The sequence below is a fragment of the Stegastes partitus genome, unplaced genomic scaffold (genome assembly GCF_000690725.1).
Source record: "Stegastes partitus isolate 25-593 unplaced genomic scaffold, Stegastes_partitus-1.0.2 Scaffold3744, whole genome shotgun sequence".
Classification (NCBI taxonomy): domain Eukaryota; kingdom Metazoa; phylum Chordata; class Actinopteri; family Pomacentridae; genus Stegastes; species Stegastes partitus.
The window spans coordinates 948-16,796 of NW_007581475.1; the positions used below are offsets into that span (position 1 = coordinate 948).

Below are 15,849 nucleotides of genomic sequence, written 5' to 3' on the forward strand. Positions count from 1 at the left end.
AAAGACATGTAATGGAGACGGTGACTTCATGTGTCATCGGTCCAGCTGGCAGAATCAGCTGCTGCATTCTTATCACACATCATTCAGTGATTATAGAGGCTCCGGGTGGGAAGCTCCTCATCAGAGGTGACATTTTTAACATACAAGGGTCTAATTTCAGGAAACATGGTAATAAAGCATTTTGATTAATGAAACTAGAGCAGATTTCTTTGTTTATTATAACCTCTGTAACTTTATTTCTTGCTTTGGTTCCCTTTGTCGGATTTATACTCTTATGATGTTTCACTTATGAGCAATGATGTTCTTTTTTTTTTCTTTTCTGTTTTGCACTGGCATTATTCTTTATATTTCTAACGTGCCTCAATGCATAATGTGAGGCAGCATCTGCAATTCATTACCCCTTTTCCTTCATAAAGTTGTCAAAATCATCTTAATCCACACTTTCTGACAGTATCATAAGGTCTCCCAGCATCATATTATTGCACCATTCCATCAAATGTTTTGCATCAGTTTTTTTGGATCTTCACAGCTCAAGTTTGCACCATTATTCAGTTAAAAAGGTACCAACTGAACTGCTGTGGTTGGTAAAACGCCCTCCACACCAGCACTGAATTGTGTGAGTACAGGAAATAGGCCTAGCTGACTAAATAAGCCACTGAAGGTTTGTGTTATATTGTTCTTTGTGAGGAAATGAACACTGTGGGTGACAGTGCAGCAGCGCCGAAACCGCAGGAGATGAATATTGTGGTTGTTTACCAGAAACAGTTTGGTGGAAAGTGTCTTGTCTTGTCAAGCACTTGTATTTGTTTTGGTGCTGCGATTTCAACTCAACTACATTTCAGATGGAAAGGAAGTGAAGGTGACTGCAGCATAGCTAAAAAAACAAAAAAAACAAACCAGTGTGCAAAGGTTCAAATATGAGGTTGTTCACCTGAAGTAACCCTGAAAGTAGAAGTATTCAGATCCTTAATGCTGGTTAAAGTGATAGTACCAACATGTATCATGTCCCATTACATGTTAAAGTTCTGCACTAAAGTATTATCAGCAAAATATCGATGGTGGCTAAATATTGTCCACTGCTCATATCATATTTGTATTTGTACGTACTTTTTGTGTATTTACTTCTGTCCTGTAGGGGAGAATTATTTCCTCATTTTGCAAATGTAAAGGACCTGAAGACTTCTTTCATCACTGTTTCATCATTGTTTGCTCTGGAAAATAACACATTTTCTTTGAAATACAGTGCAGTACATGTATGTGGCATAAAAATGGGACAAAATGTGCTGTAAGGTGATGCTGGGTGCCTATTTAACATAGGAAGGGATTGTTTGATATCGAAAGAAAACTTAATATGTAACTTTGATACATTAAGATGTGTTTTGAGAAAGAACCTTTACATAGTCCATCCATCCATTATCTATCTACCGCTTAATCCTCACCAGGGTCGCGGGGGGCTGGAGCCCATCACAGCTGACTCAGGGCGAAGGCAGGAACTTTAAATATTGTAGCTGATAAATGTGGGGCTAGTGCTGGTGTTTAAATGTAGTATAATAGTGGTATGTGTAATGTAATCATGCATCATCATTCAGTTGTTGTTTATATTTTGCATTACGTGTAACTGAAGCTTTATAACAAGCTGAGTGTCATAAATGCAATGTTTGCGTGTAATAAACTAAAAATGTGAGAATCTAAAAACTAAAAGTGCAGACTTTCTGACTGAAATGATGTTTAAAATATCTGAATTTTACTGTTTGTTTAAAGCTTATGTGTGTTTTTATCTTTTCGGTCTTTATTGTGTTTTCGTGCCTGTGCGCGCGTGCGTGTTCATTCTCACCACATCCGAGGTGAGGCGGGTCACAACGGTGTGCCTGTTCCGCTGCCCTCTGCGTGCCGCGGCTCCTCCTGCGGAGGCGGGGTCTAAATAAGAAGAAGAGGTTTGTTGGAGTGGGTCTCAAGAAAAAAACTGCTCAGCAGCAGCAGCAGAGCCGTAACGTGTTCAGACAAGCCAGGGGCCCCTCAAGCCTTAGTTATTTTATAAAAGTTAATTGTTTTATACACGTTAGCTCCACCCGGGTTTCAGTCGGAAACGTACTTGTCACATCGGTGCGGCTTATTAGCTAAAACAAAGCGGACCCTCATCACAGCTTTAGCTCGTCCTCGCCTCACTGACCGTTTTTATTTCCTTGAAAGAGGACACTTTTGGGGCGCAAATGTTACTCTGAACCCACAGAAACGTCAATAACTTGTCAGCTAAAGGTGAGTTTTGTTATTTTAACCTACATTTGTCACATTTGCCCGGTGTGCCAGCGACAGAAAACAATGTAAACGGAGAAAAGGGGGAGAAGCGAGGGACGCTTGTCTTCAGGGGAAAACTTTGGGTGTGGATGAACGATAACTAGCTAGCGGTCGAAACACACTCCGAGTTTGTCTCCTCAGACTTCACTGTTTTCAACAGCTTGGCCTGTGAAACGTTGGCATCTTTACAGCTACATGTCAAGCGAGCCCCTCGATAAATCTTAGTTTGGGTTTTGTAGAGAAAGTAGGCCAGAAGTAGCCGCTTTGTGCCACCAAAGAGGGCAGTGTGGTCGGCTACAGAGAGAGAGGACTGGACTGGATCCATCATGCTAGCAGGCATCCTAAAGTTTAAACCACCTCACTTGTGTTAAAACCCATAGGATGTTTAGAAAATATGCTTTTTTTTTATTGACTTAAGAAGTGGCTGATGGGACTTTTGCTGGGATCCTACTCTGGTTTATATCGTATTTTATTCAGCCTTGGAATAAATGTAAAGTTTTGTTCTCTCTGTCTTTCAGTGTGTCTGTGCTTATACATGGGAAATAAGTTGAAGGCAGATGTTGGACAGCTTTATTGTTCATGAGAGTTAGAAGTTGGTTTGGATTTGTCAAGTCTTGTCATTGTCTGGAGCAGTCACTAATTATTCCTTAATCATCAACCTGGATTTTTTTCTTCTTGTCCTGGAAAGTGAAGATCCTATTTCAAAGCAGCCTGTTATTCCTGAGGAATGTAGTTGAAGCATTGGGGTGGATTTGTCAAAGCAGGCAGCGAAATGTAGTTTATGTATTAAAAAACACATTTCAGCTCCACCTGACTGGCTTTTAAAGTCCCTACCTGTGGGCAAAACAGAGAACAACATCTCTTTGTTAGGTGAAGTCATGACTTGGAAAGAATATCCTCAGTTGGAGCTCCATTATGGCCTGTGTAAACTGTGGTTGAGGATACAGTGAGACCAGGAGGTCTTAAAGCAGGCCAGGTTGGTTAACCAGACTCTCTTGTCGAGCCTCGTCCACAGCTGTGATTCAGAAATGTTGACTGCAGCAGGAGGACAAGCCTGTTCTTGCCGACCTCGTTCACTTCCTGGAAAAGAATTGTAGCCTGAGGGTGTCTCTTTTCTCCCGAGTGAATCTAAAGAAGAAGTTTGATTTACTGAGTTAAACTAGCAATCTGTGCTCACCAACTTCTTGCTGTAAGGCCTAAATTAGTGACCGTGGATTAAAATGACTTGGCTTAATTACTGGCCCGCCTTGGCTTCTAGTCAGCATTGTAATGACATAGCAGCAGCAGCAGCGCCATATCGAAGTGTGAAAACACACATGTCTTTGATGTTGTACAGCAACACATGACACGGATGCAGATAATATACACCAGGCCTGGTAATTGTAGACATGAGCGGAGACGCGTCTGCAGCTCTCTGTGCATCACTGAGTCACTTCCCTTAGTTACCCTGTTGTGATGTTTAGTAGGAGCTAGGAGTGTCCGGGGGCAGTTTGATCGGTCATTTAGCATTACTCAATACCGATCCCTTCACCCCCAACTTGTCTGCTATGAGTCATGGATGACGGGTCTTCCAGTGATGGCCAGAAAAGGCATGGGAGTGGTATGTTTGAAGATATACGGCTCAGACGATGTCCTTTGTCCTTATCAGGAGCCGCACTTGGTGGTAAAATGTCGAAAGTCCTCACAGCACAACAGACACATGAAATAGTTCAAAGAGATGTAGTGAGAAACAGGAGAAGGCTGACAGATGCACTCCTACAGAAATAACTGTGAACTGAGCTGTACAGTACGACAGTTTCTACAAAGATGTTAACGATGAAGGGTCAGGCAGTCAACTAATGGTCTGAACCGACTGGTTTGAAGAGTGACAGAAAAATGTTTTGATTCTTAAATACTGTTTTCTTGACAAATGCAGAAAATGTGGTGTATTACTCCCATTTTTATTGTCATTGTATGAACAGATTGTAATGTAGCTTTAAAAACGAGACCCTGGTTTCTTTATAAAGGCCTCAGAACAAAGTTTCTGGGAAAATCCAAAAGGATGTGTCAGTCCGTTACGTTGGGTCTTGTGTTTGTCATATTCCTGTTTAGGCAAATTCCCAGGATGCTCGCTTCCATCTGACTATGGAGTGCAGGCATGAGCAACAGGATGCAGACCACGGTTCACTTTACAGCAACCAGAGTGTTTTAAATCTTACACATAGAGCCTTAAAGACTAAACAGTGAATTATCAATACACTAAACAGCTGAATCAATAATGAGAACAGCTGAGTAGCAGTGATGACTAGTACACCTGGTTAATGTCTTTATGAGTTGCATTGATAAAATAATATGCTAAAAAAAACAACTTTATAAAACATCTGAGGGGAGCAAGATGTTTAATTTCAAAGGTCTTGGTGAATAACTTTATTTCTAAGTTCTTAACGCACAGATTTATTTCAGAAATACGACTGTGACTGTTGCAGGTGTTGTTTTAGAACTTCAGAAAGTCACATTTTCTTGGCATCACACTGACTGAGTGAAGTCTGGGTTCAAGTCAGAGTGAAACGGGGGGAAAAAGCACCCCATATTCCAGTGACGTAGTTTTCCGTGACATAGCGTGGCGTTTGTTAAACTGGAATGCATTATCTCATCTCTCTGAGGACGGCTGGGAGATCGCAACCTCAAACAGATCCTGTAGTTAATACTTCAACTCAAAAAGGGGATATAACTATTTCTAGAAAACGTTTATGTATTTGCTAGGTGTATTACATGTATGGGAATCTGATTTGTTGGATTTTTACGTGGCTCTCAGATGTTAAAACCCACGTCGATCAAGGCTGTTTATGTCAGAATTAGCACATCTCACTTCACTCTTATTCCTACTTTTTTTTCCACATTGAACTTAGGCTGAGTGGTTGCGATGCTTTCTTTTTATTATGGTAATGTAGAAATCTGCGCTGTGAATTGTACTAATTAAAACGCAGAGCAAACCATTTTTTATAGCCAGCTGAACGCCAGATGGTTAAAATGTGGACATCAGAACCAGCACATTCTTCTACAGATGCTTTGTCCCAAAAACATAAACGAAGAAACAGACTTAGCTTGTTTGACAGCACTTTTGAATCCATTGTCACGCCTCATGGCAGATGTTTGCTAGATGAAGAGGGCATTCCTGCATTTAGGTTGGGTTTCCTTCAAACGCGCTGAGCTTGCAGTCAGAAGCGAGGTGCTCTTCCTGATCCTTCAACACCCTGTTGGGGACAAAAGCGGTGTCTGGGTGTGGTTTAATTAAGGAAATGGATGAAGCGTCATGCTGAGTTGTTTGTGGACCCACTGGGCCGAGAGTGGACTGTGACTTTCTGCAGCAGGTGTGGGCCGGCTGGCTGACCGGGTGGCAAACAGAGCCTGGGGGGGGAAGGGCGCTCAGCTAGTTTTGTGGGTTACCAGATGATCCACCCAGCAAAAACAATGCTGAGCTGTGTTGAGCAACATCTTTGGTTTTGCTTCTCACAGAAGATCCAAACGTTTTAGTGCAGCGTGCGTCATCTTGCTGATATAGCTGTCAGATTCTTAAAACTACACATGGAAGTGGTTTGGCTTGTATTGTGAACTTAGTTATGCATTGCATAGTAAACAACATATTTAAGTACAGATTTAATAAAAAAAAAAAAGTTGGAGAAGGAGAGAGAAATGGTTGGTATAAATAATCCAGCTGTCAAAAAGATTTCTGGAGTGATTTTGTAAGCGGAGGAGTCCCATGTGAAACAACAGCAAGTGGTTACGACATACAATCTGTCCTAAATAATACCTGAATAATTTATACCATATCTATTTGTTTTCAGGGTTTTTTATTGTCAAGGTCTTTCAATTGTCACAAATCCTAATATTAGCAATATATATTTCCATTTACTAAGAATTTGATGAGTGACTTGTAGCTATAGAGCTGAAACGGTTCATTTATAGATAAACCAGTACAACAACTGAAAAACTCTATTTAATAACTGATTCACTATTAAGGTAATTTTAAAAATATAAGCTCTTATTTTTCTGGCTTCTCTGTTATTCGGATTGTCCTCTTTGTTTTTAATATCTTTAGGTTTTGGCATGTTGGCTGCACAAAATGAGCAACTAGTAGACCTTTTGAATTCAGAAAAAACACAACATTTTTGACATTTAATAACAATAAAATTAGATGATAATTAGCAGATTAATTGTAAACAATGGCCAGTTGCAGCATTAGGTCTGGTCTGTAGTTTAGCTGAGAGGAGCTCTTCAAGTTAAGGTTAATGTAACAGAGGGATGTTGTGTCACCTACAGAATGAGGACAAATTAAACATGGTGTGTTTGGATTCTTTACTATTACATGTATTTAAGATTTTGTTGTGTAGGGATGCTCTTGGTTACAGTTACCAACACAGCAGTAAGTCAAAATTCATACATGTAGGAGTTGCATGGATGTGCACTTCTCTTTTCATGAGAGGAAGTGACTGAGCCTCCCCTCTGGGTTTTAGTGGTGCACAGTGTGGTTAACCTTGGATCGCATGAAGCAATGAACCCCTGAGAAACCAGCAAGAGCTGCGATCATTTTTGCAATTATTTCTGTTGGTCTCATATGTGCACAAAAGTGAATCACTGGCATTAGCTTTTTTCTGTTTCTGTGCTCCTTGCTAATGTTTTTAGAACTGCCACTTCACATTCTTTACTAATGTATATGTAGTGACTTCATGTTGTGTATTTAGAATGGAACGAATTGCTAAGCCTGCTTGTTTTCAACTTCCGATAACCACAATTGTTTAGACACTGCTGACATTTATTTTTTTCTGTTAGCGTTGATCAGGGGAAGCTGTGCATCAGCGAAACATGTTCAGCAGGAAACACTTTCTGCAGGTGCATTTCGAGTTGGCAAAGGGGGGAGGTGCAGGACAGATTTCTAGTGTTTTAGGACATTTTCTATATATTTCTATATTTCATGCTAAATGTTTAATATCATCAGATTTTGTAAAGAAATGTGACTGAAGCTCATACAGCCATGGACTCTGCCATATGGGGGGAACTTTTAAAAGCCTATTTGCTGCACTGTGGTCATCCACAGACTAAACATGGACTTTGTAACAGAGTACTAAAACACTTACAGATGTGCTTTGCTCTACCTTTAGACAACACTGGGCTTGTGTGTTCAGAGCTGTATGCAGCTACAAATCCCAGACGCTTCAGGAAGACAGATAATCTGCAGAGTTTATGTACATATTTTGCTCTTAATCAGATAATACAACCCCTACACTTGACAACAACCACACATTAGCTTACATTCCTCCACTTAACTAGACTTTGTTCTTAGCTGCTCCCAGCTGAGCGCATGTCTGTTTGCCCTTAACTTTAACTTCCTTTAGAAACCTAATAAAGTTGTTGCTGCAGTGTTTCACAATATCAGTGAATGGCCAAATCAAGAAGACGTCTCCTGCCCCAGACTTTGCATTGCAAGTTTCTCTAGTTAACAGTCAACAGGGCACTGTACCAGGGGTAAACAAAGAAGTAGTGGTGACACATGTCTGCACAGTCTGAGTCAAAGCCCTCATGTTCACCTTCGGTGTTTTAGTGTCACTTCAGCTGACCCTGACTTAGGAAAATCACAGATCTGCTTTAACTGAAACAAAACTCTTTTTTCTTCACTTTCCAGTTTTAGGGTTATTGTGTTAGGCTGCAGTGATTGTTCTATTGTGGTAATAAAACTGGCATTTATGTGTACGTTGATATTTACATCTATCAATTTGGCAACGCCTGTTTCTGGCTAAAGCAGAAAATCAGGGATAAAAAAAAAATGGCATGAAATGATATTGATGTTTGAAACTTGTGAGTTATAAAACAATTCTTCTAACTAAATTACAGCATTGCTGACAGTGGACTGAAACAACCAGAGCTACCTTTGTGCAAACCTTTTTTTTTTTTTTTATCTTTGGTATTTGGCAATTTTCTGTCATCTCACAGTAAGTATGTCATGTTGCCCAACATGCATTGTCATTCTCGCATATTTTCAGTTTGTATGTGGGAAGCTGGTATTTGTCAATGTGTAATGATTCCAATTTGCACATTTTTCTTGACGTATAACTTTCTCAACTAGAGTTTAGCAATGAATTGCTTTTAAATCAGCATCACAACTTGAAATAATGCAGCAATAAGCAAAGGCTGCAGATTTAGAACCTACTTCATGTCGCATGTCTGACCCAGAGCTTAAACTATCGTGGGAATGGGTTTTACAGATTCCTGCTGTCATCCTTGTGTGACAGTCATGCTTCTGATGGTATCTCATGTCGTAATGCTCAACTTTAAAAAACAAGATAAAATCACATCTCAAAACAAACTGCAATATCCGTAATAAAAATATCAATCAGATATTTTCACCAAATCCTTCAGCCGTGCCTCAGTACAAAATCATCCCAAATCATCATTCAGAAATAATCCTCTGCTGTTCTCTTAGCGCTGCCTCTCATTCACCACAGAAACGTAATCTGAGGAATGCCACCGTAAAGTAGGCGGAGATGCGACACAGGCAGTGGATTCTTTGTAGGACAACAGAGGAATGCTGTGAGTGAATTTACATCAGACAGAGCGTGGCTCTGGTCTCTGAGGCGTACTTTCAGACCTGTCCTCTGACCTGTCTGGAGCTGATGGCTGCCTGTGGACTCAAACAACTGCCATGGAGGATTGAGTTTCAGCTGAATCTTTGCAGCAGCTGTTGGAGGAAATTCTTTATAAAACATTTGTCTGGGCCTGTGAATGCATGTGAACCAAGTTGGCATCATATTCTTTGGCAACTTTGGCAGTATGTACAAGTCCAAGCAAATCCACAGAAATGCAAGATTGTGTTTTCACATACTTCAGTTTTTGAGCTAATCTCTGTCAGAGGTTGTTGTCTTTTTGGTGACCATCCGTAACACCAAGAGTTTAGGAACATTCATAAATCTACAGGTTCTGAGTTGTTATGGCCAAAACCATTTCTTCGAGGCCAGAAAACATTTTATGTTCATATTAGCTGTTTTCTGTGTGGTAAGGGTTGTTATTTAGTCCTAACCATTCAGCAGCAAGCAACATATCTGTGTCCTGCTAATGTAATTATCAATCATCATGGATTATGTAGTGATTCATACAACCACCGGTGCAGTCATGTCAGTCTCCTTCATGCTTGTTGTCATCATTGTGGCAGTTTTTTGTCCAAATTTGAATCCAGCCTCCTATCACCAGATTGGTTTTGGGCAGCTCAGATTATTTTCATGTCCGATCAATCTGTAGATTAATCAAACGTGAAAGTAGTCGATCAGTCACTGCTTCCCCAAACCCAAGATGATGTCCTCAAATGTCTTATTATTTCCACAACCCAAAAGATATTCAGTTTACTGTAATAAAGGCTGAAGAAGCAACATCTGTCAATGTTTGGTATGTCTGGAGTTTAAAGAAACTGAGAAGAGATTTTGAGCAGGTCAATGACTGGAATCTGAACACAGGTAACTATGGAGCTGCAACTAATAATCATCAATTAACATGCTTTTTTTTTTTTTTATAGATATTCAATCTGTAAGGTTTCCTAATCTTTATATTACTAATTTTATTCAAACATCAGTCCAAAACCCAAAGTTATTTAGTTTGTTATTGCAGAAAGCCGGCAAACTGTCGTAGTTGCACACGTGTATAGAGTCTTAAGAAATGACAGAAGTTCATTATATGTTAGCAAAATGGCTTTTTTTATTTTTGTCAACTAACTGAGTGATTTGATTTCTAGGAATGACAGATAATTTAGCAAATTCAATGTAACAGTCAGGATAGGTAAAACTAATATTTGGATGAGGAGCATTCAGCAGAACCCTGCTTTGTGTTGCCACAGTCACATGTCACATGTGCATCGCTGGAAGAACTTCTTCTTGAATTTCCCCAAGGGGGTGAATGAAGTATCTGTCTATTTTACAACTGCTTGGTGAAACACTGCTTCAGTTGCTGTACTTGTACTGGAAAGACCTGAGCTGCTTTGGCTATTGTGAACAGCACTGCAGCTGTAATAAAAAACTGACGCCAACATTAAGCACCACGAACACAAAGCATGTGTCATCTCCGTCTTCTGCAGCCTGACCATACAAAGTCATGGTTAGGTACGGTTTACTCCTGTTCTAAATATTATACTCTCAGGTCTGTCATCACGACCACTCATACGCCATAGTTTCTGCACGGTGGTAAAGAGAACGGGGAAATAAGGAAGATGATGGAAAAGATTGTATTAGTTTTTAAACACTTTGTTAGCTTGACAGTTGTTTTTTCGCTCATCATCTCACACCTCAGCAGCTTTGTCTTGAGAGGCTGTGATCCATTTAAACAATCCTCTTTTGTTTTCAAATCTGTCATTTCTCTTCTACTCAGCTCAGCTGGTATGTGCGACTGATAAAGACACAAAGTGTGTTTCATAGTTTTGCATAGTGGATGGAAACAGCACAAGGTTAAGAGATGTATGAATGCTGACCAACAGGGAGCCAGAGCTGCAGGACTTTGTGTACTTTATTTTTATTTTTTTAATCATGAATTGATGTGTTTTCTAGTTTCTCAGGTGTGGTAATTTTGGTGGTTTTGAAATATTTACTATGAATACATCTTGCGAGGTTGTGAAGTATTACAACAAGCATTTAGCACTTTTTTCTCACGCTTTGTAGACCAGCTGTTGCGTAAATGAATTGAGAAAATGTTCTGCAGCTTCTTCAGTCATGAAAATAAGTGTTAATTGCAGCCTTTTCCATTAAAAAACTGTGATACCGAGGATTGTTTTTGCAAAGGAGCTGGAGCTTCTAAAACACAGGAGTTACCTGCTGAGATGCTGTTTGACCTCTTTTTTCTCATCTGAATTGATCATGTTCCAGTTGACTGTGTTTTATCGTGTTTCACAGTTTTGAGGAGTACTTTTACCACAGTCCTTTGTGGATTAAGCCTCCTCGCTGTGTCTACTTGAAGTTATCAGCTCTTATCAGCTGTGACAGGGTGGGAAGTCACGCTGACGTTATGTCCCAACATTTCTATTGAACCTGTAAATTCTACCAGTCGGACTCTGATTCAGATAATAGTGTTGCGCTGATGACTGCTGTTTCCAAAGGGTAGAATGAAAGAAGGCTGTGAGGCTCTACAGGACATTGCCTGCTCATGTGATATTAATTGAAACCCACTATGAGTGAACGTCAGCAACAAAGAAATAAACATAACTTCAAGAAAAGACTAATAGGTCAAGGAAATTTTGAGATTTGATCACAGTTATATCTGGGCGTTGTCCTCGATATTTTATTCAGGATAGATGTGGAAGCAAACTTTTTTTTCCCCCAAGATTAACGTTCCTCAATATTAGCACCACAAATGCCATTGGCTCTGACTAATGGAGGCGCTGAATGCCTTCCAATCTGTCAACTCTCTGCAATTTGCAGCTCTGAGGTCCCCAGAGCGGTAAACAGAGATGGTCTGCAGGAATGTCAGGGTGGAGCGTCAACGGTTTGTGCTGGTTTTAATTTTATGACGCATCCTACCAGATACATTGCATGTTGAACATTTTGCCAATCTTCGCCACAAGTGATTGTTTGTGTCACGTTCTGGTTGGCAGTTGTGTGAAGGAGTAATAGTGCAAAAATAATATCTATGTCTTGTTCGTGCCTTGAAAGTCTGGAAGAAAAATCAGTGCTATATCTGCTGGATGCAGCACTAGTTGTCGACCATTATGGGGTTTTTTTGGGAGCAGTGTTTAGCATTTATAGGAAACTTGCATTTAAGTTGATCGTTAGACCTCATTTTGATAAACTGGAATTCAGTTGACAAAAAATATCCTGTTCATGGCTTGAAACTCTAATTTAATTATGTTATTTCTGCTGGATGCAACATGAGTTGTCTACCATCATGCTTTTGTTTGGTACCAGTGTGCAGCATGTTTAGGAAGTGGGCATCTAAGTTGATTGCTAGGCCTCATTTCACAGGATGTGGTGGCTTTGTGGTTGCATGTACCCTTTGACCCACAGCACAGCAGCTAGAATATCACACCTTTTCACTGCTTTAAAGTCCCTCCACTTCTCCAATAGTTAACTGTAAACTTCACATTTTCTCGTTTAGTACAAATAAATAAATTCTATTGACCCTTCTTATCTTGAGAATATCCAACAGCGATAGACTATTTTGAGACACATGTGTTGACTTAGCTGTTGTCAACACAGAATATTTCCTACGTTTATGTTTCTGGGGCAAACACACAGAGAGCTGGTCAGAAATTCTGAGTTTGAGGATTGGGCAGCCAGTCAAGGAAGTGTGTCACTGCAGTTGTGGGGAATGGCAGAGATTCAGGAAGAGGCATGAAACCGCCTGACCAAATATGGAAACGCACACACACATGCGAACTCACTTACCCTTGGTCTTTGTCTTCTGCTGTGCAGTTGTCACCATAGTGGTGTTTCTATTCGCTGTCAGGTAGAAATGTTGACCCACCACCACCAAGGCTAAGCTGTCTGTGAAACTAACAATCTTTTTTGGATTTTTATCTTTGTTTAGTTCTGTTTTTCTTGTTGCTGGGTGGTTTATGCTTAGCAGTCCGTCTTAGTGTGGTAGAAAGGCATCATGGGACTGCCTAATGAACCGCAGTTATTCCTCTCTAGCTTGCATTCTTTGCTGTGGTAGCTTGAAATGTCTGTCATCTCAGTATTAAAGCTGCTACTCATCTGTTACAGTCATTACATGTCTGCTGTTAGACTCAGTGTTGTGCATTTCTTTGGATAAGACTAAACACCTTAAGCAAATGTGGTAATTCTCCCACTTTTGTGACATTTTTATTACATCTTTTCAGTCTGCTGTCTGTCCTACAAGGTGATTTTCTTGTCGAATCATGTTGAGATAATCAGCTACCTTTTTCAGACAAAGCACAGAAGTTACAAAACCTCAGTCAGAAAGCAAATGTGCAGTGTGCTGGTTCATGGAGGTGCTGATGAGCTGCCAGCAGAGTGTGGGTGAATCATTCCTCCATATTTGGAATAGAGCTCAGTGCTGTAAAACCTCATCATCAGAATAACACGACATAAGAAAAAAATCTGCGTTGATGCATTACATAGCGATGATCTGATATTTTTTTAAAATCTTGTATTCATCACTGTGGTCTAATGAAAATTAGTTTTTAAGAATTATAAAGCAATGGTATCATTTTAAAAAAAAGGGAATTTGTGTGCCGTGCACTGTGCAGCTATGTTCCATAGGAAAAATAGAAATCCTGAATTGAAACCTGGTACTTTTAGACCATCCATCCATTATTTATACACCGTTTAATCGTCACTAGGGTTACTGGGGGGCTGGAGCCTGTACCAGCTGACTCAGGGTGAAGGCAGGGGACACCCTGGACAGGTAACCAGTCTATCACAGGGCCACACAGAGAGACAGACAAGCACACTCGCATTCAGTTATAGTCACCAATTAACCTCAGCAAGATTTTTGACTGGGAGGAAGCCAGAGAACCTTGTGAGAACCTACGCTGCACAGGGCGAACATGCAAACTCCAAACAGAAAGATCCCAGGCATCCTAAACGGGACGCAAACTGAGGATCTTCTAGCTGTGAGGCGACGGCACTAACAACTAAAGCCACCATGCAGTCCTATTTAAAGGCCGTAACAGAGTTCGTCTGTTTGGCTTCATGAGCTTTTTACCACATCTTCCTGTGTGTGCACACATGGAAGGTTGTGTGATCACACCTTTCAGATGCAACCTCAGTGTGAATCGCTTTGAAAAATTAGCTTGTGTCACAATAAACATCTCCAACGACAACAAAATGCATGTGACTGTTGAGGTTTAATTGCACTACACAATTCCGTGCAGCTGCAAACGTTTGTAAGTCGAAAATGATGCATATTTTGAATACCGGTGTACCTGTAGAAAAACGTGTCCAACAGATCTCTGTCTTTCATCCTGTGGTGACCTATTTCATATGTTTCTCTTTCTCAGATGGATCTGCGGTTACTTTTAATAGCGACATTATCGGCGTCGCTCAGTGGCAGCTGGGCACAGCAAGGTAAGAAGCAAGAACACAGAAATGTCAAATTTGTGTTAAATATTAGCTAAGCAGCACCAGAGCATGTTTTCAGCTCTGTGCATTGTGTACAGTCACCACAGTGTTCATGGATCCAGTGATTCTTTTGTCTGTTGTAGACAAAAGTGTTTAAAGCATTACAGCGGTAGAATAGTTTCAAACTTGCTTTCTTTCCTTCATTGCCTCTTTTTAAATCTTGTGTTTCTCCATTCATGATTTTATGACTGCGTTGGTCGTCTTGGCTAACAGTGGGAGGGTTTTTTTTTTTTACAGGGTGAAGTCATCTTGGTGAGCTGCCTAGAGCTCTTCCCAGCATGACTCAGTGTTCTGAACCGGGAGGGGGATGGTTTTTTTTTTGTTGCTTTTTCTTTGCAGCAAAAAGCTGGTTTGACTTAGTGAACTAATGGAAAAACTGTTGGCTAAAAAAAGAACTTGTGCTGTCTCTTCCAGAGGGAAGCATATGCATCAAGGCAAACGCACAGTCATGTGGGGAATGCATCCAGGTCTCCGAGACATGCGGATGGTGCTCAGATGAAGTGAGTTGAATCAGTAAAGCTGCTGTGATGTTATTTTATCATGTGACTGAAACCTATGTAGACGATTTTAAACTGTGGGTGGCATTTTCATTTCCTTCTGTGTTGGTAGCCATCATCTTGTTCATGAAATAATGCGAATTATAGTATCCGTAAAGAACAATGCCAAGTTTGACAGGTCTAACATAGTCCACATACAGCAGACTGGAGTCATGGTTAGATTGATTACAAAGAAATACAGTCCAAACATACCACGAGTTTAGTGGCAAAATACTATGAAATATGTTTTTGATGATATTTATCCATCAATTTGGAACAGAGGTGCAAAAAGGTGGTTTTCTCATATTGATACTGTTAAATAAGGGGACGCATACATGTAAACTGTACTTGGCCTCTAAGTACTACAGAGTTAAGAGATTAAAGAGACTTTAACTTAGGGCAAGTCAACCACAGCTGCTCTGCTTATTGTAAACATCAGTGCTGCTGCTTCTTGTCTTCACTGGAAACTTGGGCGCAATAAAGCTGTTTAATTAGGTGTTTTAGTACCCACGGTGAGTATCCTTGCTGTGGTGACACTACTGAGTGAACACACCACAGTATATGAAAAGACTGACTTATAGGACCATGAACATGAGGTTAAACTGAAGCATTTACTCACTCGTTCACAGCTGGAATATACCAGTAGCCTGCAGGGCAAACAAATGACAAATGTCAATGAAATGTGAGTCATGCTATGCAAGAGAGAGGTTATTGAGAATCAGTGGAAGTAGACAATGACTTTTGATCATGTTTCTACTTCGATATCAGTCTGATTGTTTCTACATCCGACACTGCAGCCACGTGGTTTACAATCTCAAAATCTTGTCCATTTGGAAATATCGCTGAACATCTCCAAAATAGCACAGTTTAAGCCAGGGATCTCCAACTCCGGTCCTCGTGAGCTACTGTCCTGCAGGTTTTAGACGTTT

General features: G+C 40.3%; 1 long non-coding RNA gene across 1 annotated transcript; it reads left to right on the forward strand.

Annotated features, from left to right (window-relative positions):
- Nucleotides 1-1,974: 1,974 nt before the first annotated feature.
- Nucleotides 1,975-14,884, forward strand: LOC103376260 (uncharacterized). Its single transcript, XR_521288.1, has 3 exons — nucleotides 1,975-2,256; nucleotides 14,264-14,330; nucleotides 14,799-14,884. It is a non-coding gene; the product is annotated as an uncharacterized LOC103376260 (long non-coding RNA).
- The last annotated feature ends 965 nt before the right edge of the window (nucleotides 14,885-15,849 follow it).